Below are 23446 nucleotides of genomic sequence, written 5' to 3' on the forward strand. Positions count from 1 at the left end.
ATAGATTAAAAAAGAAAAACAACAATTGCATGCACGTTCAACACTGGACTTGAAAAAGAAACCTAGTTTTTTTTAAATAAGATATTTTGAAGTGTAAAATTTCTACTGGTGATAAAGACATTCACTCTCGGGCCCGCCCCATGGCTTAGCAGTTAAGTGCGTGCGCTCCGCTACTGGTAGCCCGGGTTCGGATGCCATCCCCAGCACGCACCGACAGACCGCTTCTCTGGCCATGCTGAGGCCGCGTCCCACATACAGCAACTAGAAGGGTGTGCAACTATAACATACAACTATCTACTGGGGCTTTGGGGGGAAAAAAGGAGGAGGATTGGCAATAGATGTTAGCTCAGAGCTGGTCTTCCTCAGCAAAAAGAGGAGCATTAGCACCGGTTAGCTCAGGGCTGATCTTCCTCACACACACACAAAAAAAGACATTCACTCTCTAGTTCACTTTTGTGTTTGCTAGCTGCCAGTCACTGTACTCCTAAATACTTCAAAGGCATTCTTCCCAAAGCTGCCTTTGGTCTTATACTAATGCTTTCCTGGACTCAACTGAGTTTTGAAGGAGACTGAGCTCATCATGATGAAACAGATGTTGGCATTCCATGATCATCACTGTAATTATTCCTAACTTGTACTTTGCTTCAAAAAGTCTCTTCCCCTGCCCCCTAAAGTCTGTACTTTCAAAATGGTATCTACAGCTTTAATTATATCTGACAATAAACTTCTCTCACCACAAAATCTGTTCATGGACTGCACCCCTCATTTTCTTCAAATATCGTATTTGAAGAGCCATTTATATCAGGCTCTCAAAGAGTTATAATATTCGCAATGTTTTTTTTTTTTACCTGTTTCTGTAATTACCGTTCGTAAATTATTGCAAATCCAAGTTGTACAAATGATTGGATGCTGGTTGAATCATCTACCAAACTGGGGTGAAATGGTCCTTTAAACTACTGTACTGAACAAATCTACAGAGTAAAAACTGAAATGGAACTTGAGTGATTTGGTCTCCATAGAGAAGCCGATCAGATGCTGTAGTGTTAACAAGGCACTTTGGGTCCAGAATAATCCTGCTAATCACACTTCTTCCAAATTAATCAGCTAATCAGTCAGTTTCCATGAAGAAGAGAACTTCTTGTGGGTCCTGGTGAGATAGGATTTGGGAAGGCAGAGAGCAGCAGAGAAAGCTCCTGGTGATAAGATCCGTTAGAGCAAAGGACAGAAGACAAAAAGGAGAAGGCTGTATTTGTGAGAAGTGATCTGGACCATAAGTGCTGTAATTATAAGCTTACGACATTGCCACACTGCTTTGTGAAATGTAATATTTTTGTTGTTGATTAATTATTTTCCTTGATTCAGGTTTTATATTTTTCATGATGTAATAAATAGTGAGATCTAGTCTCATTTTTCTGTGTATTTGGATACAGTGAGTAGAGTGCCCTGGCTGAGTCAACAGTTTCACGCAGGCGAGACTTGAGAAACAACATGGGCAAGGAAAGTTAGGTCAGATTAGGAAAATCCTTAAAATGCTTATATTGGACTTTATCCTTCAGAAGTCATTCAGTGTTTTCTTTTTTTTTTTTTTTAATTGGGAGCACCATGAGGAAAACAGTGTTTTTGATGATTTCTAAGAGGATAAAGACCCTAAGCAGGGAGATTAGGTAAGATGATATAGCAATAATTCAGGCATTAAGAAATCAAGTTAGGCTGGTTCTGGTGGCAATGGATTGGAAAGGAAGGATGGATGCAGCATTATAAGGGGAGAATTTGGCTTCTTTCTCTTTGTTTTCTCAGCCACTTGAGCTTAATACTGTTTAGTCTTCCTGATTCATTTCCCTTCCCATTTATATTTTCCTTCTTCCCTTGATAATCGACTTTTTCTTTCTCACTTTTTTCTCTCTTCTTTCTTTTGCCTGGAATTAAAAAAATTACCCTATTACCTTCCTATACAGGATGATGACTGAATCAGTTGGGCAGATGTCAAATGGGAGATCCGGGTAGAAATCAACCATAAGATTTACTCACTAATTAGAACATGTTGCTGCTTTAATTTTTTTTTTTACTCTTTATCTTCAGTTAGAAAGAAGGAAAGAATAGACAAGAAATGTGATGAGGAAAAAAAAAGAGTAGAATGGGAAAGGGAGAGACAGAGACTTTCAATCATCCATTCATTCAAGTGCTGTGTTTCTACAGAAAGTGACAGAGCCAAAGAGATGGAGAAAATACAACAAAATAATTTGTGTTATTGTAATTGTATTGTATTTTTCCCCTTCTAACTCAGTTGGGTAAAGCAGAGATGCCAGGATGGGAGGCTAAAGACTAAGGTGAGATGGGCAGTCTCCTTCCCTCCCTTATTGTCATGTTGTTTCTCATATCAAAAGGTGGAGGCTACATCACCCTAGGCACCTAGGCCTCAGCGACTGGCTCAACCAATAGGATGCCCTGCAAGTGACTTTCTGGGACTTCTGAGGCTAGGTTGTAAAAAGCCTGGGTCTCCTGGAACATTTACTCTTGGGATGCCTTCTTTTTTTTTTTTTTTTTTAATTATTATTTTTAATTATTTTATTTTATTGTTATAAGCATTCATTTATAACATTGTGTAATTTCAGGTATACATTATTATATATCAGTTTCTGTAGAGACTGCATCATGCTCACCACCAATAGTCTAGTTTTTATCTGTTACCATACATATGTGTCCCTTTACCCCTTTCGCCCACCCCTTGGGATGCTTTCTTTTGGAACCCAGCCACCACTTTGAGAGAAGCCCAAGTCACATGGAAGGGCCACATGTAGGCCCTCCAGTTGGCAGCCCCAAGTAAGATAACAACCAGCATCCTCTGCCCTCCTAGGAGTGAACCATCTTGACGTCCAGCCCAATGGGGCCTATAGATGATTGCAGTCCCAGCTGACATCTGACTGCACTTCCTAGGAGACCCCAAGGAAGAACTGCCCAGCCAACCACAGCCAATCCACAGAACAGTAAGAGACAAGAATAAATTACTGTCTGACGGTACTACACTTTTGTGTGGTTTGTTATATAACAATAGGTAACTTCTTTCACCCTTACATGAGACATAAAGAATACTAAAATCAAATGTCTGAAAGATTCATATGCCATCCAGAACGCATGTATATTTTTCTTTTAAAGATCACTTTATTACTCATTAGCTTTGAAATTGGAATCTGAATAGACGTTGCTCAGAAATCTTAGGAAATGTTTAAGCGAATATTTTAAGCACTATCATATTTTGAGTACTGGTTCAGGATAAAGTGATATTGATGTGAAAGGAACAATTGATGTGTAATCAGAAGATGGAGTTTAAATCCTAGTTCTGTCATTTATCACTGTGTGACCTAGGGCAAATTATTCAAGATCTCTGATTCCTAGTTTCCAATGCTATAATGTATTTGAAAATATTAGTGAGGCCTGGCAAAATGCAGATATTCAATAAATTTCCATTTCTTTCCTTCCTATGAAAGTCCTGTGTTCATAAGTATAAGCACGTTGAAGCTTATCATACTGCTTCCTAAAACTGAATATTTTTATTTCCTTTGATAAATATTTCCTAAGTTTCCATAGTGTTGGCTTTACTAGTGTGATCTACCTCACTTTCCCTGTGGGATAGCTTGTTTAATAGATTTTGGGGACTCATTCTGTTGCTAGATTCTCACAAAGGCACTTTTGTGACAACCTTCTTTGGTTTTCAAGGACATGACTCTATTTCACATCTTGAATGTGGTTCCCTACATTGTTATATGTTAATAAATACATATTAAATATGAATTTTTAATTCAGTTTATAATATGTTTATGTATTTAAACTTAAGAGTTAAATTGATACAACAGATAACATTATCCATTTGCTTTGATTTGAGCTGCCAAGTGATTGAAAAAATTTTTAATTCAGAAGCGAATTACCTTACTGATTTGAATTTACCATTTTTGCATAATTAGGGTGAACTAATTTAATCTGCAGTTATCCTTTTAAATAACTGATGTCTGCTGAGATATTCAAGGCCACATGATTAGTGGAGTCATCCTGAACATCACTCTTGTCTCACAGGGTTGGAAAGTACAACTGCACCTTGTGAAGCTTGGAGATAGATGTTGCAAGCTTGACCTTTTCTCCATTAACATTGTTTTTCTGTTTTGTTCCCCTCACCTTACTGTAGAATGCTTTATGTTTTCTAGAGGGACACACACTGCATTTGGAGATGGTCCTCCTTTTGCAACTCTGTTCTGATTTTATGTTACGTTTACTCGGTGTTGAGCTCACATCTCAGTTCTTCAAAGGGAAGGCTGGTTATTCATTTGGTAACTTATGGTTGGAATCCCCAAGACAGTGCTCTTCATGGAGACTGAGGTTCCTTTAGCAAATACTGCTTTTTGATGATGCATTTTAATGAGGCTTTTAAAAATCTGGACACCAGACCATCAGCTAGAGTATCTGGAACCCAAAATTTTAGAAGAGTGTCTTTCAAACTGCAGGTCCTCACCCGTCAGTGGGATTATGAAATAATTCTGGGTGTTGTGACAAGCACTTAAAAAACAATGAAATGACGGGCCAGCCAGGTGGCATAGTGGTTAAGTTTGCACGCTCCGCTTCGGCGGCCCAGGGTTCACGGGTTCAGATCCCGGGCATGGACATACACTGGACTCATCAAGCCATGTTGCGGCAGCATCCCACAGACAACATAGAGGAAGACTGGCACAGATGCTAGCTCAGGGCCAATCTTCCTCAGCAAAAAACCCCAATGAAATGAAATGGAAGAGATAATATTAGAGTGCATTACATGTAATAAAGGTAAGTAAAGTTTCATAAAACTTTTTGTACTAGTTTTGTGCACGTGTGTACACCTGTTTACGATAAAAAGTTATTTTTATACATATTTTTTGTGAGTTGCTGTCAAAGAGTTTGAAAGCAACTGCCTTGGACTTAAAGCTATCTGAAACAGTTACACAATATAGCATTTGAAATGAAGCCCCAACAATACATTTAAAATATAAAAGTATAGGTAGGTTTTAGTTATATATTGTGTTTTTTTTTTTTTTTTTTGGCAAGGAAGATTAGCCCTGAGCTAACATCCGTTGCCAATCCTCCTCTTTTTGCTGATGAAGATTGACCCTGGGCTAACATCCGTGTCCATCTTCCTCTACTTTATATGTGGGACGCCTGCCGCAGCATGGCTTGATAAGCAGTGCGTAGGTCTGCACCCAGGATCCGAACCTGCAAACCCCAGGCCGCCGAGGCAGAGCATACAAACTTAACTACTATGCCACCAGGCTGGCCCTCCTAGTTACATATTTTAAAGGGAATGGCAAGTTACTTTTCCTGAGAAGCCTAGCCCTGGGATGACTGGACAGTTTCCAAAGGGCCAGGAGCCAGTTATCCCAATAAATGGTAGGAGCCTAAATGCTCTTTCCCTGGGAGGCTCTAAGGTAACAGGTTCCTCATCTCATCTGTGATGTTGCTGGTGCCCTGCTGCAGCGGCTGTTGGAAGTACCGTGTCTTCCCTAACCACATCAGAAGGACCCAGTTTTCCCAGGGTCTCGGTCTGCCAGAAAGATGGCATCGCACTTCTCCCCCATTCGTGGAACCTGCACCTGGCTTGGAGAGCTGGAAAACTCCAACCCTTACCTCCCCTTTTTACTAGAGAACCACCTTTTCCTTCCCACTGGGTCCTGGGAAGATGGGAGGCAGCAGTAAAGGTTATTTGTGTTTTATCCACACCAGGTGAGTTTGTGTTTTTGTGCGAAGGCTGATTCATGTAGAGCAGAGTTCCATCCCTGGAATTAGAAAATTAATCCTAATCACAGTAATGCAGGGTCCCCCTTTCAATCTGCTAATGAGCTGGAGAGAGGTGGCACATCTTCCTCCAGCTGACAGATGCCCCTTTTAGAGGACCTATGACATCCTCCCCAGGTCTTCACTCAGCTGGGCTAAAATACCTCAGAACCAAAAGAATCCTCAGGGCAGGAAGGGACCCCTTACTTTTCTGGCTCTTGCCCCTTGAAGTTTCCCAACTTCTTCTCACTTTGCAATATACTCTCTCCCATTAAAATGGTTGCCTATTAAACTCATTAGCGGATTCTGCCATATTGTGTCACTTCACTTGTTCCATCTGCTGATGGTTTTTAAGTTTTTTCCATAGAAACCCCTGACCTAAATCCTTTACTCTTCTTTTATAATGCTTTTTTTTTATTTTATTTTTTTTTATGAGGAGATCAGCCCTGTACTAACATCCGCCAATCCTCCTCTTTTTTTTTTTTTGCTGAGGAAGACTGGCCCTGGGCTAACATCTGTGCCCATCTTCCTCCACTTTACATGGGACGCCGCCACAGCATGGCTTGCCAAGCAGTGCGTCGGTGCACGCCCGGGATCCGAACCAGCGAACCCCGGGCCGCCGCAGCGGAGCGCGCGCACTTAACCGCTTGCGCCACCGGGCCGGCCCCTTTTATAATGCTTTTATTTTGACCTTCCACTGTTGAAAATTAACCAAACTCCTCATCACTGCCCCTCCCCCCAATCTCCATTAACATTTTCGTGTTATCCAGGTTTTTTTTTTTTTTTTGATTTTTATTGATATTTTAATGGTTTCTAACATTGTGAAATTTTGGGTTGTACATTTTTGTTTGTCCATCACCCCATATATGACTCCCTTCACCCCTTGTGCCCACCCCCCACCCCCACTTCCCGGGTAACCACAGTCCAGTTTTCTCTGTCCATGTGTTGGTTTATATTCCACATATGAGTGAGATCATACAGTGTTTGTCTTTCTCTTTCTGGCTTATTTCACTTAACATAATATGCTCCAGGCCCATCCATGTTGTTGCAAATGGGACGATTTTGTCTTTTTTTATGGCTGAGTAGTATTCCATTGTATATATATACCACATTTTCTTAATCCAATCGTCAGCCGAGGGACACTTAGGTTGCTTCCACTTCTTGGCTATGGTGAATAATGCTGCAATGAACATAGGGGTGCATAAGCCTCTTTGGATTGTTGATTTCAGGTGCGTTGGATAGATTCCCAGTAGTGGGATGGCTGGATCATAGGGCATCTCTATTTTTAATTCTTTGAGGAATCTCCATACCGTTTTCCATAGAGGCTGCACCAATTTGCATTCCCACCAGCTGTGTATGAGGGTTCCTGTTTCTCCACATCCTCTCCAACATTTGTTGTTTTTTGTCTTGGTGATTATAGCCATTCTAACGGGCGTGAGGTGGTATCTTAGTGTTGTTTTGATTTGCATTTCCCTGATGATTAGTGATGTTGAGCATCTTTTCATGTGCCTATTGGCCATCTGTATATCTTCCTTGGAGAAGTGTCTGTTCATTTCCTCTGCCCATTTTTTGATCGGGTTGTTTGTTTTTTTGTTGTTCAATTGTGTGAGTTCTTTATATATTATGGAGATCAACCCCTTGTCAGATGTATGTTTTGCAAATATTCTCTCCCAGCTGGTTGGTTGTTTGTTCATCTTGATTCTGATTTCATTTGTCTTATAAAAGCTCTTTAGTCTGATAAAGTCCCACTTGTTTATTTTTTCTTTAGTTTCCCTAGTCTGGGTAGGCATGTCATCCGAAAAGATTCCTTTAAACCCAATGTCAAATAGTGTGTTGCCTATATTTTCTTCTATGAGTTTTATAGTTTCAGGTCTCACCTTCAGGTCTTTGATCCATTTTGAGTTAATTTTTGTGAATGGCGATAGCACATGGTCCACTTTCATTCTTTTGCATGTGGATGTCCAGTTTTCCCAACACCATTTATTGAAGAGACTTTCCTTTCTCCATTGCATGTCCTTAGCACCTTTGTCGAAAATTAGCTGTCCGTATATGTGTGGTTTTATTTCTGGGCTTTCAATTCTGTTCCATTGATCTGTGTGTCTGTTTTTGTACCAGTACCATGCTGTTTTGATTACTATTGCTTTGTAGTATGTTTTGAAGTCAGGAATTGTGATGCCTCCTGCTTTGTTCTTTTTCTTTAGGATTTCTTTAGCTATTCGGGGTCTTTTGTTGCCCCATATAAATTTTAGTATTCTTTTTTCTATTTCTGTGAAGAATGTCATTGGGATTCTGATTGGGATTGCATTGAATCTGTAGATTGCTTTAGGTAATATAGACATTTTAACTATGTTTATTCTTCCAATCCACGTGCATGGGATATCTTTCCATTTCTTTATGTCATCGTAGATTTCCCTCAATAATGTCTTGTAGTTCTCATTGTATAGGTCCTTCACCTCCTTGGTAAGATTTATTCCTAGGTATTTTATTCTTTTTGATGCAATTGTAAATGGTATTATCTTTTTGAGCTCTCTTTCTGTTAGTTCATTATTAGCATATAGAAATGCAACTGATTTTTGTAGATTGATTTTGTACCCTGCAACTTTGCTGTAGTTGTTGATTGTTTCTAACAGTTTTCCAACAGATTCTTTAGGGTTTTCTATATATACAATCATGTCATCTGCAAATAGTGAGAGTTTCACTTCTTCGTTACCTATTTGGATTCCTTTTATTCCTTTTTCTTGCCTAATTGCTCTGGCCAAAACCTCCAGTACTATGTTGAACAGGAGTGGTGAGAGTGGGCAGCCCTGCCTCGTTCCTGTTCTCAGAGGAATGGCTTTCAGTCTTTCCCCGTTGAGTATGATGTTAGCTGTGGGTTTGTCATATATGGCCTTTATTATGTTGAGGTACTTTCCTTCTATTCCCATTTTATTGAGAGTTTTTATCATAAATGGATGTTGTATCTTGTCAAATGCCTTCTCTGCGTCTATTGAGACGATCATGTGGTTTTTATTCTTTGTTTTGTTGATGTGATGTATCACGTTGATTGATTTGCGGATGTTGAACCATCCCTGCGTCTCTGGTATAAATCCCACTTGATCATGGTGTATGATCTTTTTAATATATTGTTGTATTCGGTTTGCCAATATTTTGTTGAGGATTTTTGCATCAATGTTCATCAGCGATATTGGCCTGTAATTTTCTTTCTTTGTATTGTCTTTGTCTGGTTTCGGTATCAGGGTGATGATGGCCTCATAGAATGATTCAGGAAGTGTTCCATCTTCCTCTATTTTTTGGAATAGTTTGAGGAGGATGGGTATTAAATCTTCTTTGAATGTTTGGTAAAATTCACTGGAGAAGCCATCTGGTCCTGGACTTTTATTTTTTGGGAGGTTTTTGATTACTATTTCAATCTCTTTACTTGTTATTGGTCTATTCAGATTCTCCATTTCTTCTTGGTTCAATTTTGGGAGGTTGTATAAGTCTAAGAATTTATCCATTTCTTCTAGATTGTCCAATTTGTTGGCATAAAATTTCTCATAGTATTCTCTTATAATCCTCTGTATTTCCATGGTATCCGTTGTAATTTCTCCTCTTTCATTTCTAATTTTATTTACTTGAGCCTTTTCTCTTTTTTTCTTAGTTAGCCTGGCTAAGAGTTTGTCTATTTTGTTTATCTTCTCGAAGAACCAACTCTTTGTTTCATTAATCCTTTCTACTGTTTTTTTGGTCTCAATATCATTTATTTCTGCTCTGATTTTTATTATTTCTCTCCTTCTGCTGGCTTTGGGCTTTGTTTGTTCTTCTTTTTCTAGTTCTGTTAGGTGTAATTTAAGGTTGCCTATTAGGGCTTTTTCTTGTTTGTTAAGGTAGGCTTGTATCGCTATGAGTTTCCCTCTCAGGACCGCTTTTGCTGCGTCCCATATGGTTTGATATGGCATGTTATCATTTTCGTTTGTTTCCAGATAGTTTTTGATTTCTCCTTTAATTTCATCAATGATCCATTGGTTGTTCAGTAGCATGTTGTTTAATCTCCACATTTTTGTCACTTTCCCAGTTTTTTTTTCCTGGTTCATTTCCAGTTTCATAGCCTTATGGTCCGAAAAGATGCTTGTTATGATTTCAATCTTCTTAAATTTATTGAGGCTTGCTTTGTTTCCCAACATATGGTCTATCCTAGAGAATGTTCCATGCGCGCTTGAGAAGAATGTGTAGTCAGCTGTTTTTGGGTGGAGTGCTCTGTATATGTCTACTAGGTCCATCTCGTCCAGTTTTTCATTTAAGTCTAATATTTCTTTATTAACTTTTTGTCTGGATGATCTATCCATTGCTGTAAGTGGGGTGTTAAGATCCCCTACTATTATTGTGTTGTTGTTGATTTCTCCTTTTAGGTTTGTTAATAGTTGTTTTATGTACATTGGTGCTCCTATGTTGGGTGCATATATATTTATAAGTGATATGTCTTCTTGATGGAGTGTCCCTTTTATCATTATATATTTCCCTTCTTTGTCTTTCTTAACCTGTTTTATCTTGAAGTCTACTTTGTCTGATATGAGTATGGCAACACCTGCTTTCTTTTGTTTGCCATTAGCTTGGAGTATTGTCTTCCATCCTTTCACTCTGAGCCTGTGCTTGTCTTTAGTGCTAAGATGTGTTTCCTGAAGGCAGCATATTGTTGGGTCTTGCTTTTTAATCCATCCTGCCACTCTGTATCTTTTGATTGGAGAGTTCAATCCATTTACATTTAGGTTAATTATTGAAATATGAGGGTTGAATGTTGCTGTTTTGTCACTTATTTTCTGGTTCTTTTGCATTTCCTTTGTTTCTTGTCCCATTTGTTTTGGACTGCCAATTCAGTTTGGTTGTTCTGTCTTATGACTCTTCTAGTTTTCTCTTTGTTTATCATATGTGATTTTGTTTTGATTATTTGTTTAGTGGTTACCTTGAGGTTTGTGTAAAAAATCTTGTGTATGAGATAGTCCATTATCTGATGGCCTTTTAATATACACTCAAGAGGCAGTCAACAAAGATGGACTAAATCTTTACATGGGACATTTTCAAAAATAGGAGCTTTTGGATGAATTAACAAAACAAGGTAAATAAATTTGTTACCAACATTAGAATCTCATTCTAAAATATTTTCTACAGCTTAAAGCATAGCATAAAGCAGATCCCTTCTTAAGAGAAAGGGCCTTATTATAAGATGTCTTGAAGACCCTGAGATTGTCCTTAAGAGCAGTGCTATGGGAGGATATAAGGCACAATCTTTGGTCATCCCAATAGTTAATTTAAATGGAGAAAGTGAGATGGTCTCCCAAAACACTGGAATTGATTTTGCCCTCAGCCTCTCATCGGTTTTAAAGTATTAAAATCACAGAATATAGAGAAGGAAGAAACTTGGTGTTCATTCTCACTGCCTCATTTTACAAACCAGGAAATTGAGGCTCAGAGGCATAAGGTCATTAAGATAACTCAGTTATTTAGTTGGTTACTTGGGCTAGGGTGGTTTCAGAAAGGATGCAGAAGAGTAGAAGTATTTGAGAGCTATTTAGGGACTGTAATAATCAGCACTGACTGACTGGTTGGTGGTGGGATGAGAGATTGGGTACCAAGGGAGAGGGAAGATTCAAAGATGTTGCTTGAGTCTTAAGCTTTAGCATCCACGCAAATGGGAGGCACTAATTTTGAAGGAGGACATAAGAGGAAAAGTATCTGCACAGAAAGACTGCAAGTTCTGTCTGGGAATGCTGAGTTTTGGGTGCCTTTGTAAAATCCAAGACAATGTATTACAACTGAATAGTCACAGGAGGGGAACCATGCAACTACTGAGTTATGAAAACTTAGTAAAGACAGCGTTTCCAAGAGGACGTTATCATCATCCACAGCCGCTGTGGGGCCAAGTGAGACAAAGATGGAAAGGTACGCATTAGGCCTAGCCGTAAGGAAGTCACTGGTGGCCTTGGCAACTCCTAGAAGAAAACAGGGAAAAAGCTCCTTGACCTCAGTCTTCACAATGGTTTTTTTGGATAGGACACCAAAAGCACACGCAACAATAGCAAAAATAGACAAGTGGGATTGCATCAAACTAAAACGCTTCTGGACAGCAAAGGAAGCAATCAACAGAGTGAAAAGGCAACTTATGGAATGGGAGAAAATATTTACAAATTATAATAACAATTATAAGGGGTAAATATCCAAAATATATAAGAAAGTCATATCATTGAGGGCCGGCCCCGTGGCTTAGCGGTTAAGTGCGCACGCTCCACTGCTAGCGGTCCGGGTTCGGATCCCGGGCATGCACCGACACACCGCTTCTCCGGCCATGCTGAGGCCGTGTCCCACATACAGCAACTAGAAGGATGTGCAACGATGACATACAACTATCTACTGGGGCTTTGGGGGAAAAAATAAATAAATAAATAAAATTATAAAAAAAAAAAAAAGAAAGAAAGTCATATCATTGAATAGCAAAAAAGCAAATAACCAGATTAAAAACATGGGCAAAGAACCTGAGTCTCAAGAGAAGCCATACAAATGGCCAACAAGTGTGTGAAAATGTGCTCAACATCACTAATCCTCAGGGAAATGCGAATCAAGACCACAATGAGGTAACACCTCACACCTGTTAGAGAATGATGATTATCCAAAAGACAAAAGATAAGTGTTGGTGAGCATGTGGAGAAAACGTAACCTTGTACACTGCTGGTGGGAATGTAAACTGGTAAAGCCATTACAGAAAATGGTACGGAGGTTCCTCAGAAAACTAAAACTAGAACTACTCCATGATCCAGCAATCCCACTTCTGGGTATATATCCAAAGGAAATGAAATCAGGGTCTCAAAGAGATATGTGCACTCCCATGTTCATTGCAGTATTATTCACAATAGCCAGGAAAAGAAAAAATCTAAATGTCCCTTGATGGATGAATGATTAAAGAAGATGTGGTATATATACATACAAGGGAATATTATTCAGCCGGAAAAAGGAAATCCTGACGTTTCCCCAAAAGTGGATAAACCTTGAGGGCATTTTGCTGAGTAAAATGAGCCAGACACAGAAAGACAAATACTTGTCTTTGATCTCAGTGGAATCTAAAATAGTCAATCTCATAGAAACAAAGAGTAGAATGGCGGTTTCCAGGGGTGGGGAGACGGGGAACGGGGAGATGTTAGTCAAAGGGTACAAAGTTCAGTTATGCAAGATGAATAAGCTACGGAGATCTAATGTACAGCAACGTGACTACAGTTAACAATACTGTATTATATTCTTGAAATCTGCCTAGACAGTATATCTTAAGTGTTCCCACCACCCACACACAACACAAAGGTAACCATGTCAGGTGATGGATATGTTAATTAGCTTGATTGTGGCAATTAATTCACAATGTATCTGTGTATCAAAACATCAAGTTGTACACCTTAAAAAGATAGAATTTTATTTGTCATTATGTATCAATAAAGATGGGAAAAAATGCACAAAAGCCACGAACAGACATTTTACCGTCTAAGCATACTTAGATGGCAAACACATGAAAAGATATATAATATCCCTAGCCATTAAGGAAATGGAGGAGATGAGGAGATATCACCATACACCTACTACAATCACTAATATAAAAAATAGTGACAATACCAAGGACTAGGAAGGACAGGAAGAAGCGGATTTCTCATACACTGCTGGTGGAAATGAAAATGGTACTGCCACTCTGGAAAATATTTTGGCAGTTTCTTAAAAAACAAAACATATACTTACCATACAACTCCAGTCACACTCCTGGGCATTTACCCCAGAGAAATAATAATTTATGTTCACACAAAAACCTGAAACTGAACATTCATAGCAGCTTTATTTATAATAGTCCGAGCTCAGAAACAACCAAGAAGTCCTTCAATAGATGAATGGCTAAACAAACTACGATACATTCACACAGTGGAACACTATGTAGTAATAAAAGAAATAAACAATTGATACACACTACATCTTGGATGGACCTCAATCTCAACACATCAAATACTGTATGATTTCATTCATATAATGTTCTTGAAATGGCAAAATTATAGAGATGAAGAGCAGATTAGTAGTTGGCAGAGATTAGCTATGGTATGGGAGAGGGGATGGTTATAATCATAAAAAGGTAGCATGAGAGAAATCTTTGTGGTGATAAAAAAAAGTTTTTTTAAAAGTACATGTAAAAACCAAAAACAATCTCATAACATTTTCTTTTTAAAAAGGCAAGCCAGAGATGGAGAAAAAAAAATTTGCAAAACATATAGTCAATAAAGGTCTGAACTTCTACAGTAAGACCAAAAACCCAAAGAACTAAATGGGCTAAAGATTTGATCAGACACTTCATTAAAGGAGATTACAAATGGTTAAAAAGCACATGAAAAGAGGTTCAACATCATTAGTCACCAGGGAAAAGCAAATTAAAACTCAATAAAATACAACTAGACACCAACTAGAATGGTTAAAAATAATAAAACTTACCAAACCAAATGTTGGTAACCAACGAGCAATGAGGACTCTCAGACATTGCTTATGGGCAGGAAAAATAGTAGAGCCAACTTGGAAACATTTGGCAGTTTCTTCTACAGTTATATATACACTTCCGCGAAGACCCAGCAAGCCCACTCCTAAGTATTTACACAAGAGAAATGAAAACGTGTCAACACAAAGACTTGTATGTGAATGTTCACAGCAGCTTCATTCATAATCACCCCAAACCGAAAAAAACCTATGTGTCTACTAACTGAAAGGATAACAAACTGTGGTTTATGCACGCAAAGGAACACGACTCAGGACAGAAAGAATAAGCTAGTGATACACACAAGCACGAGTCTCAAAAGCATTCTGCGGAGTGAAAGAAGCCAGACAAGAGAGAGAATATACATTATGATTCCACTGACATGAAAGTTGAGAAAAGGGAAAACTACTGCAATGGAAAGCAGACCAGTGATTGCTCTGACGGGTCTGAGAGGTAGGGATGGAGGGAGGAGACTCACTGCAAAGGATAGAAGGATCTTTCTGGGATGATGGAAATATTCCAAATCATGATTTTGATGATGGTCATCTACTGTTAATTCTTCAAAACTCACTCACATGTACACTGAAAAGTGCTGAGTTTTATTTTCTGTTAAATACACCTCAACAAAAGTGATTAACAGTTAAAAAAGAAAAAACAGAATTTGCAGTCTAAAGGGAGTCACATGGTAAGGTCTGCTCACCACGGAGACGAGGTGGCTGTAGCTCTCCAGCATCGTCACATCTCTGTACAGGGTCCTCTGTGCAGAGTCCACCTGCTACCACTCCTCCCGGTGAACTCCACAGTCACGTCCGTGAACGACACTGACACCCGTAACAGCACATTTCTAATCAACTTGAGGGTCCAGAGTCAGTGACACAGAGAATACCTTTGGAAACTATGTCTTACTATGTTTACTGTTCAGAATTTAAAACAAAATGCTATAAAGGATGACTATCACAGGGCCCTAATTCTGTCTTATGCTTTGGGGATTCTTACATAATTAGTAAAAAAAAAAATATATTCTCAAGTTCTCATTTATATATATTTATTTTTAATTTACAAACATATAATGTCACTTAATATAATGAGAAAGCTCAATGCCTTATTCTTTATTTTTTTTAGGTAAAGTTATTATAAATGGGATTCCTGTATACCTTTCCCATACATCAAGGGATTATGCTGAGCACTCTGTGGAGTATACACACCCCAGCCTGGAGATCTCTGCTGGGGTAACAGGGAACCAATAAGAAATACATGTAAGCCTGGGAAGGTATGACACACCACCAGATTTATATTTCAGGAGCAATGCTCTAGAACAGGGTTTCTTCAATATGGCACTACTGACACTGTGGACCAGATGATGCTATTTTTGTGGAAGACTGTCCTATGTATTTTAAGATATTTATCAGTATCTTTGTCCTCTATTGATTAGATGCCAGTAGTATCCCCAGTTGTGACAATCAAAAATATCTCCCAATGTCTCCTGGGGAGCAAAATCGACCCTAGTTAGGAACCATTACTCTATATGAATAGTGGACAATATCTTAAGCAGCAAAACAGAAGACCTAATTCAAGAGATGACCTATACTAAGGCAAAGCAACAAAGATAAAGAATGGGAAACTAATCCTTATAGGAAACAAAATCTGGTCATTATTTTCTTGTGCAGCTATACACAGAGATGCTGCACAAGCAACTGGGTGGATGCCGAGGCCATACACAGAGACTGGAAGAAAAAAATGAGAGTCAGAGGCTGGGTCACAGTGAGGCAGATGTTTTTCGTTTGCATCCAAAACGCCTGTGGAACCTACAGATGGAATTATTTATTTCACCATTGGTTTCGTGATTTTGGAACAGAGAAGGAGGTCTAAAACAAAATTAAGGATTTAGGAGACATTAGTCATTAAGATGGTAACTGAAGTCATCAGAGAAAAAGGGCTGGCTCAGAAAGGACATAGAATCTGAGGAGAGAAAAGGACCAAGCACAGAATTGAAGGGAATAACAAAATTGAAGAGGCAGGTAGAAAAACAAGAGGCCATGAAGTCTGAGAAAAAATTTCTAAATGGTGGAAAGAGACAGCAGAAAGATTCGAGTACTGGAAATTAAGAGAAGAGAGAATCAGAAGCATAAATGACTCCTCTAGTTCAAGAGAACACACTGAGCACACGCAGGAGTCCCTGCCTCCAAAAACACACTCAGGTGAAATACAAAACCTGTTATAAAAGTATGACAAAAAAAGATTGCAGAGAAAAGTCCCAGCAGAAGGCCCGAAAATTTGGACAAATTTTGGGAGACAGAAGGTAAGACAATATTAGATAAGAATGACAGGACACTGTAGCCCACAATCTAATGCTAACAGAGAAGTGACTGGAAGGAGCAGGGTGCTGATGAGAGCCCAGAAAGACGTCCAAGCTTCAACTGAACAAGACCTGAAACAAAGTATGTGGTGGGAAGAACGATGAACAGAGTCAACTTCCTATTTGAATACAGGTGACATCATTCAAATGACTGAGGAAAAGCTGGACACTAATGTCACAGGGATAGCTCGCTAGAGGCCACCTGGGAAAAGACAGTTCTCTCTCTCACACCACAGAGCAGGATAAAATTAAAATGCTTTCAAGATTTATGTAAAAAATAAAATCACATTCCAGAAGACTACACAGAACAACGATTTTACAACGTTAGAGTGGGCAATACCCAACTCTGACTGAAAATCCAGGAATCAGAAAAGAAAAAATTGCTAAATTTGACAACATAAAAATCAAATGCCTTTCTAACAACAACAAAAAAATCATGAGCAAGGCAAAAATTCAAAAACCTGTACCAATTTTTCTGCAATTTACATCACAGAAAAACGGCTGTAAAGGTATACTGGATACAGTCATTAAAATCAGCACAGCAACAGGAAAATGGGTAAGGGATAAAGAGTTCAACAGAAAAGAAATATAGATGAATTACAAACAAAAAACGATGTTCTACCTCACTCAAGAGAAGAGAAAAAAGGTTGTAAAACTAAACTGAGAGATCATTTTAAAATCATATTGGTAAAAGTTCAAAGTGTGACGCATGCTCTATTTGCAAGGTTGTGGGGAGGAAACGCACTCTCAGACTGTTGGCTCTACCTTCAATACACCCACAATCTGACCGCTTCAAAGTAACTAACACTCTATGATGATCATTTCTTGCTAGGATTACAGAAATGGACTCTTATATTGTTCCTGCTTCCACCACTGCCCCCCAGAGTCTATCTTCAAACAGTAGACGAGTTATTTTATTAACTGTAAGTCAAAACTATCCTTTTGACTCAGAAGGATAAAAACCAAAACCCTCAAAACCCTCCATATCACCTAACTAAATGGAGAGAGATATTGTGTTCATGAATTGGAAGACTCCTATAATCATACGATCTCCCCAAATTGATCTATACTACAGATTCTATAGATTCTGTGCAATCAAAACCGAAATCTCAGCAGGTTTTTTGAGATACACAAGCTGACTTTTGAAACTTTCTATAAAGAAACAAAGACTTAGAATATCCAAGACAATTTTACAAAAGAACAAAGTTGGAAAACCTGCATTAACTGATTTCAAAACTTACTGTAAACAGACACTCATCAGGACAGCGTGGTATCAGCAAAAGGATTAACACAGATCATCAGAAGTAAACAGAGTCCAAAACAGACCCATACATACACTGCTGGTTGATTTCCCACAGAGGTGCCAAGATAATTCAAGGGAGAAAGGACAGTCCTGTCAGCAAACGGTGCTGACAGGTGGCTGTGCAAAGCTGGGGAGCACAAGCATGGCAAGGACATGTTCCTCTACTCCCAATATCTAGAGTCCGCTGCCAGCACAAAATATGAAGACCCTCTGACCCTAAACTGCTGGTTTCAGATTGGGCCAACCAGAACATATTCTGTCCTTTTCTGATTAGCAGGCTTTATACTAAAATAAAATTTAAAAGCTGATCAAAACAGGAAATTATTGATATAACAGATAAAAGACTGAAATCCAAATAGCATCAATCAGTTCATGAAAATACATTGAAAAACATAAATGAAAATGATTAATTTTCTATGAAAATGTAACGACAAAAGTTATATTAAAGAAAATACACATCCAGTATAGGCTTATGACTAATAAATTAATTCAATAATCAAAATCTTCACACAAAAAGTCTTTATAAGGCCCAAATTTATAGGTGAGTTTCACAAAATCTACATGTAACACAATTTTCTCATCTAAATTATTAGAGAAGAAAAGGAGCAGGCAAGTGTCCCATTTCCTTTTATGAGACTGTGCCCTTGATACCATAATTGGACAGAGAAACAGAAAGTATAGTCTAATCCAACTTGTGGATACAGAAATAAAAATCTTAAATATAGTATTAGCAAAAAGCCCTAGGAAAATATGTAAGAAGCAACTTACTATACTTAGCAAATAGGGTCTATACAGGAATTCAAGTTCATATTAGAAAATCCATTATATTGTTTATAGTACTTATAGATTAAAGGAAATAAGCTATAGCTTTATTCTAATAGACGCACAAAAGGTAATCAATATAATTCAACGCACATTCATGACTAACATGAAATCTTAGCAAACTGGTACCTGGAGGGAACCTACTTACCCTGACAAGGTTATCTACCAAAAGCTGACAGCAAACATCACAGTTTAAAGTAAAACAGGGTTTATTTTCCCTCAAGATTGACTTGATCTATTTCTATTTCTCCTTCGCCATTTAATGCATGGATCCTTCTAAACCTTGTAAATCCATTACAATATAAAGTGGGGAATGAATAAAGAGCTCACCTGAGGGATGTTCATTTCCTATGGCTCCTGGAAGAGTGTAGAGAACTGTGGTTCAGCTGGGGGACAGAAAGAAGACAGGGATCCTGAGATTTGGCCTGCCTTACAGCTCCTAGATTTAACTCCCCAAATCTCAGCACCCCAGTTGGGAATCATCCTCCCCATAGGCATGGGCCCTCTGGGCCTTGAAAAGGCACGAGAAGGTCATGTACAAGTGGCACCATCTATCTTTGTATGACTCTGAAATGACCACGGGGCTTAAATCGGCAGGTTTTTACTGAGTGAACAGAAATTTTTCTCGATTGATTTAACAATAATGCATGTGTCCTTCCGACTAACACAAAAACAGAAAAAACAACAGATCAGTTGAACTAAAGTACATCAAGGGATAAGCTACTATTCTTTCATTAAAATTAACTTAGCAGAAAAATACTCAGTATGCATCATTTATCTGTTTTTCTCAGTAATATCTACCCCCTGGTATAGACAATCCACAGAAAGCCTAGTAAAAGAGAAGGGATGCTTAAAGGCAGGAATTTTTAATTGTTTCAGCTGTGATGTATTTCTCAAAAGGCCCTTTTGATAAGATGCTTTTGGTGACTTACCTGTGAGAAAGTGAACAGCACTGTGTTCCTTCTGACTCTGTCACAAACAAACTGGGTTTCCCTGGACAAGTCACTGAAACTTTCAGGCCCAATGTCTTTAACGTTTTCAAAAAAAGAAGTAGACGACCTTGGAAAACCCTTCACGTATCATCAGGCTGGGATCCTGTGAGGTCAGGACAACGTCACTAGTGTCACACGTGGTGATGGACACCTGTGACAGCAGCGCAGCATCTGTAAAGAGTGGGGGACATTTAAGGGGACTGGAGACAGAACTTCCTCCCTCTGCCTGGTTATCCCTTACCCCTGGACCTTGCCCTCACAAGCTCTTCAACAAAGCAGCCTTCCCTGAGCAGCCTGCCCCTGGGCCACCCCAGCTCTCCCTGCTCTTCTCAAGGACGGCCCAAACTCCCCACTGTCACAGTGTGGTGGCTCCCTAAGGTAGATTCTGAATTGCTTCTGACCTTGCAAATCTAGGATCTGCTCCTTTCTGGGCTCTTCTGTCTCTGCTCTGAAGCTCTAGACAAGGGTCTAAGGTCAAAGGGGTGCTCTCTCCTAGGTAAGACTCCTGTTCACAGAGGGCCCCTACTTCCTACCTCATGAGGGTTGCTTTGTTTTAAGGCAACTGAGATGTGGGTCTGAGAAACAAATTCATTTTAGGGGCAAAAACCTGACTCTTGGAATTCAATATATCAGACTCAAAAGACAGATAGCCTGTCAATGCAGAAAGGGCTACCAATCTCTGCCTGATCCAAGGGACCTGAAGAGACACTAGAAATCCCAGGATACATGTGACACATGGTAGGGTTCCACCTACATTCACTTTCCCTTATATACCTGGGGATTTGGGGACAGGCCACTTTCCTAAGTGCTCTGAAGCCTGCAATGCCAGTTTTATATTACATTAAGCCATCCAAGGGAAAAACAGTGTCTTCTAACTGTAATAGCAACTCTCATTGAGCACTTAGTACCTGACACTTGTCTAAATACTTTACAAGGGATGACTTAGATCTACATTGCAAAACAACGCTGCAAAACTGTCAATATTAATATCATTTTCAGATGAGAACCCTGACTCTTACCCAGGTTCCTTCTGTCGCCCCTGCCTGCAGGTGACAGAGCTGGAATTTACCTGGGGCCTTTCAAGCTCCGGAGCTCGGGCTCCACCGCAGACCCGGGGTCACCGTCATCGTTATAAGCGCACTCCTCACCCCCACCTCCCGCCACCGACTTGGGCTTTTCTGGGGTCTGGCTGCAGCTGGGGCCCGGCACACAGTCCCCACACACCCAGGGCCGCCCCGGGCACCTGCTCCTGACTGAGCTCAGCCCCACATGCGCCCCAGGAGCCCCAGGGCCGGGGTCGCCCCCCGGCCTGCCCCTGCCGAGGGCTCGCCCGGGCGCACACACCAGCAGCGCCAGGGGCGGAGTGTGGGGAGATGGGGGTCCCAAAGACTTCCTGCTCTGGTCCCTAGGCACAGTCGCCCCCCTCCCAGCTGGTCCCCCGCACTCTCACCTGAAGTGCGCACCCTTGACTTTCCTAGTAGACCCACAGGTTCCCAATCCGCTTCCCAGGCGTCCACACGAGAAGAATGAGGACACGGCTACCGTTGCACATGCGCAGAAGGAGCCTAGAATCCCCTTCCCAGAGTGCCGCGCGGTGAACAACACAGATTTAGACCACGTTTCCCATAGACCTCCGCGTGCACTTTGGAAGTCATTTTTCTGGTGTTTTAGAAAGCTGGAGGATGATGTTCTTAAAAGTCATCTGCCCAGGTTCTTTCTGAGCCCTAAGAGGTTAAGGGTTAAACTTGAACTCTACCACCAGATGAAAAGGATGGTCGTCTATTGGCTCCTGATTGAAATAGCATTTTTTCTGTAAGTCATTTGGAGACAATTGGAGACACTTGAATATGGATTGGATATTGAAAATATTAAAATGACTGTTGCTTAGGTGAAGTGTTAAAAAAATTTGGAGTTAAGTAAGAAAATTGATTTTGTAAAAAAACAGTCGTGACAACTGAAGTATTTAAGGATTGATATTATATAGTTGTAAAATTATAATTTTATCATTTTTCAACCTGGGACCTCCACTCTTTTACACCCACCAGATCCACCAACCCTTGAGCCCTGTCCTGGCACCTGATAAATAAATGGCAAGCAATAGGAGATATTGGAGTATATGAGGAAGCCATTTGGTATAAAACTAGTTCGGCCTGACCTTGTTTTTTCCAAAAGGGCCTGTGGCCTTTGAGCATATCTGCTTTAAGCATTTACTATGTCAAAAAGACAAGAACAAATGTCCTTAAGATAAAGTAACTTCCCCCACATCAGCATTTCCTTAAGGATAAGCATCTCTCTCTCTAGGCTAGGGATTGATTGCTGACCTGCTGTGACCACCTAGCTGGAGACCACAGACCTGCTCTCTACTGTGTTCATCAATTGCTGTGTGAATCGCTGTGCTGGCTAGGCAGGCTAGGCAATCTTGTGACTGTTATACAAGGGACATTCCAATCATATGAGATACATGCTCTTTGACGATATATAACCACTCTGTACACCTCATGTCTCTGGTGCCCTTCCTTCCTTGGGAAAGGAAGGCCCTGGGCTATATGGTCCTCAAATTTGGCTCATAATAAACTCACCCCAATTTTGATTTATAGGTTGACTATGGATTATTTGTGTTGACATTTCTTGGCATAGTCAGCAGGGTTTCAGAGAAATCCACCAAAGACCACCTGGAATCTATACTGAACCGCATTCAGTGCCAATAGGGGCCTGTTGAGCACCCTCGGATCACTGTATTCTTTAGGTAACCCTGGTGAGCTCTCCTGAAACCTGGATCTCCTTATTTTAAGTCGATGGTCCAGAGTTTATATGAGCTATTTCAAGTCTTAAGACTAGGTGTGTTAAGGGGGTACCAGTACATACCCTAGGTAAGAGGAACCTAGGGGGGAATTCCTAGGAAAGAGAAACCTAGGGGGAATTTCCTAGGCCAGGGAAGCTTAGGGGGACCTTTTAGAGTGAATGGGGCAGGCTGACCTTTTTAATTTGGCTTTAAATTGGAAAGAATTGTGTTTATAAAGTCTGAACAAACTGCTTGATAGAGAAATGAGAGACTGAATGTGTTCAGCTCCAAAGAAAAGGGACATTGTTCCTCCCGGCCAAAAGGCCTTCTCAGGTGACTGAGAATCTCGGTGGGAGTGTCAGAGGCAACCCTCATGACGTGCAGTGGTCCCATAGGGAACTCCACTAACATTCACGTTAATCAATTAAAGGCTTGTCTGGGGAAGTGCTTACGAGGGTTGGTCACCCACAAGCTCCAAGGCCCCATGGTGGTCTTAGATGGCTGGTGGGAAAAACCATGGCACATAAGAGAGTGATTACAACCTTTTTTTTAGGGAGTGACACTCATAAGCAGCACACTTCTGACCCACTGCACTGTCCCTAGAAATTGTTCAGACTTTATAACAAAATGAAACTAAAAGAAAAGTGGGAAATTGAGCTTCTACAAGCCGGATAAGTTCCCAAATGGCCAGCTTCCCCTCTGAACTCTGGAGACTTGCGCAAGTGCTTAACAAAAGGAAATATCTAGCCCATCTCAGATTCCTAAGACTGAAAGAAAAGAAATGGGAAAAGAAGCTTTTGCAGACACAAACTGCTAAAATTTTTAAAACAGAGGCTATAAAATCTTTATTGCATCTGTCTGTTGTTTATGTGTATGTCTC

General features: G+C 39.9%; 1 long non-coding RNA gene across 1 annotated transcript in view; it reads right to left on the reverse strand.

Moving 5' to 3' along the window:
• The window catches only part of LOC131419952 (uncharacterized), a 32080-nt gene extending 10781 nt beyond the window's left edge, over positions 1-21299 (reverse strand). Inside the window, exons 1-4 of the long non-coding RNA XR_009223392.1 lie at positions 21235-21299; positions 19725-19955; positions 19123-19178; positions 14275-14420 (exon numbers count right to left, since the gene is read on the reverse strand). This is a non-coding gene — a long non-coding RNA (uncharacterized LOC131419952). The remainder of the gene's footprint in view (positions 1-14274; positions 14421-19122; positions 19179-19724; positions 19956-21234) is intronic.
• Positions 21300-23446: the final 2147 nt, after the last annotated feature.

Source organism: Diceros bicornis, chromosome 22 (genome assembly GCF_020826845.1).
Source record: "Diceros bicornis minor isolate mBicDic1 chromosome 22, mDicBic1.mat.cur, whole genome shotgun sequence".
Lineage (NCBI taxonomy): Eukaryota > Metazoa > Chordata > Mammalia > Perissodactyla > Rhinocerotidae > Diceros > Diceros bicornis.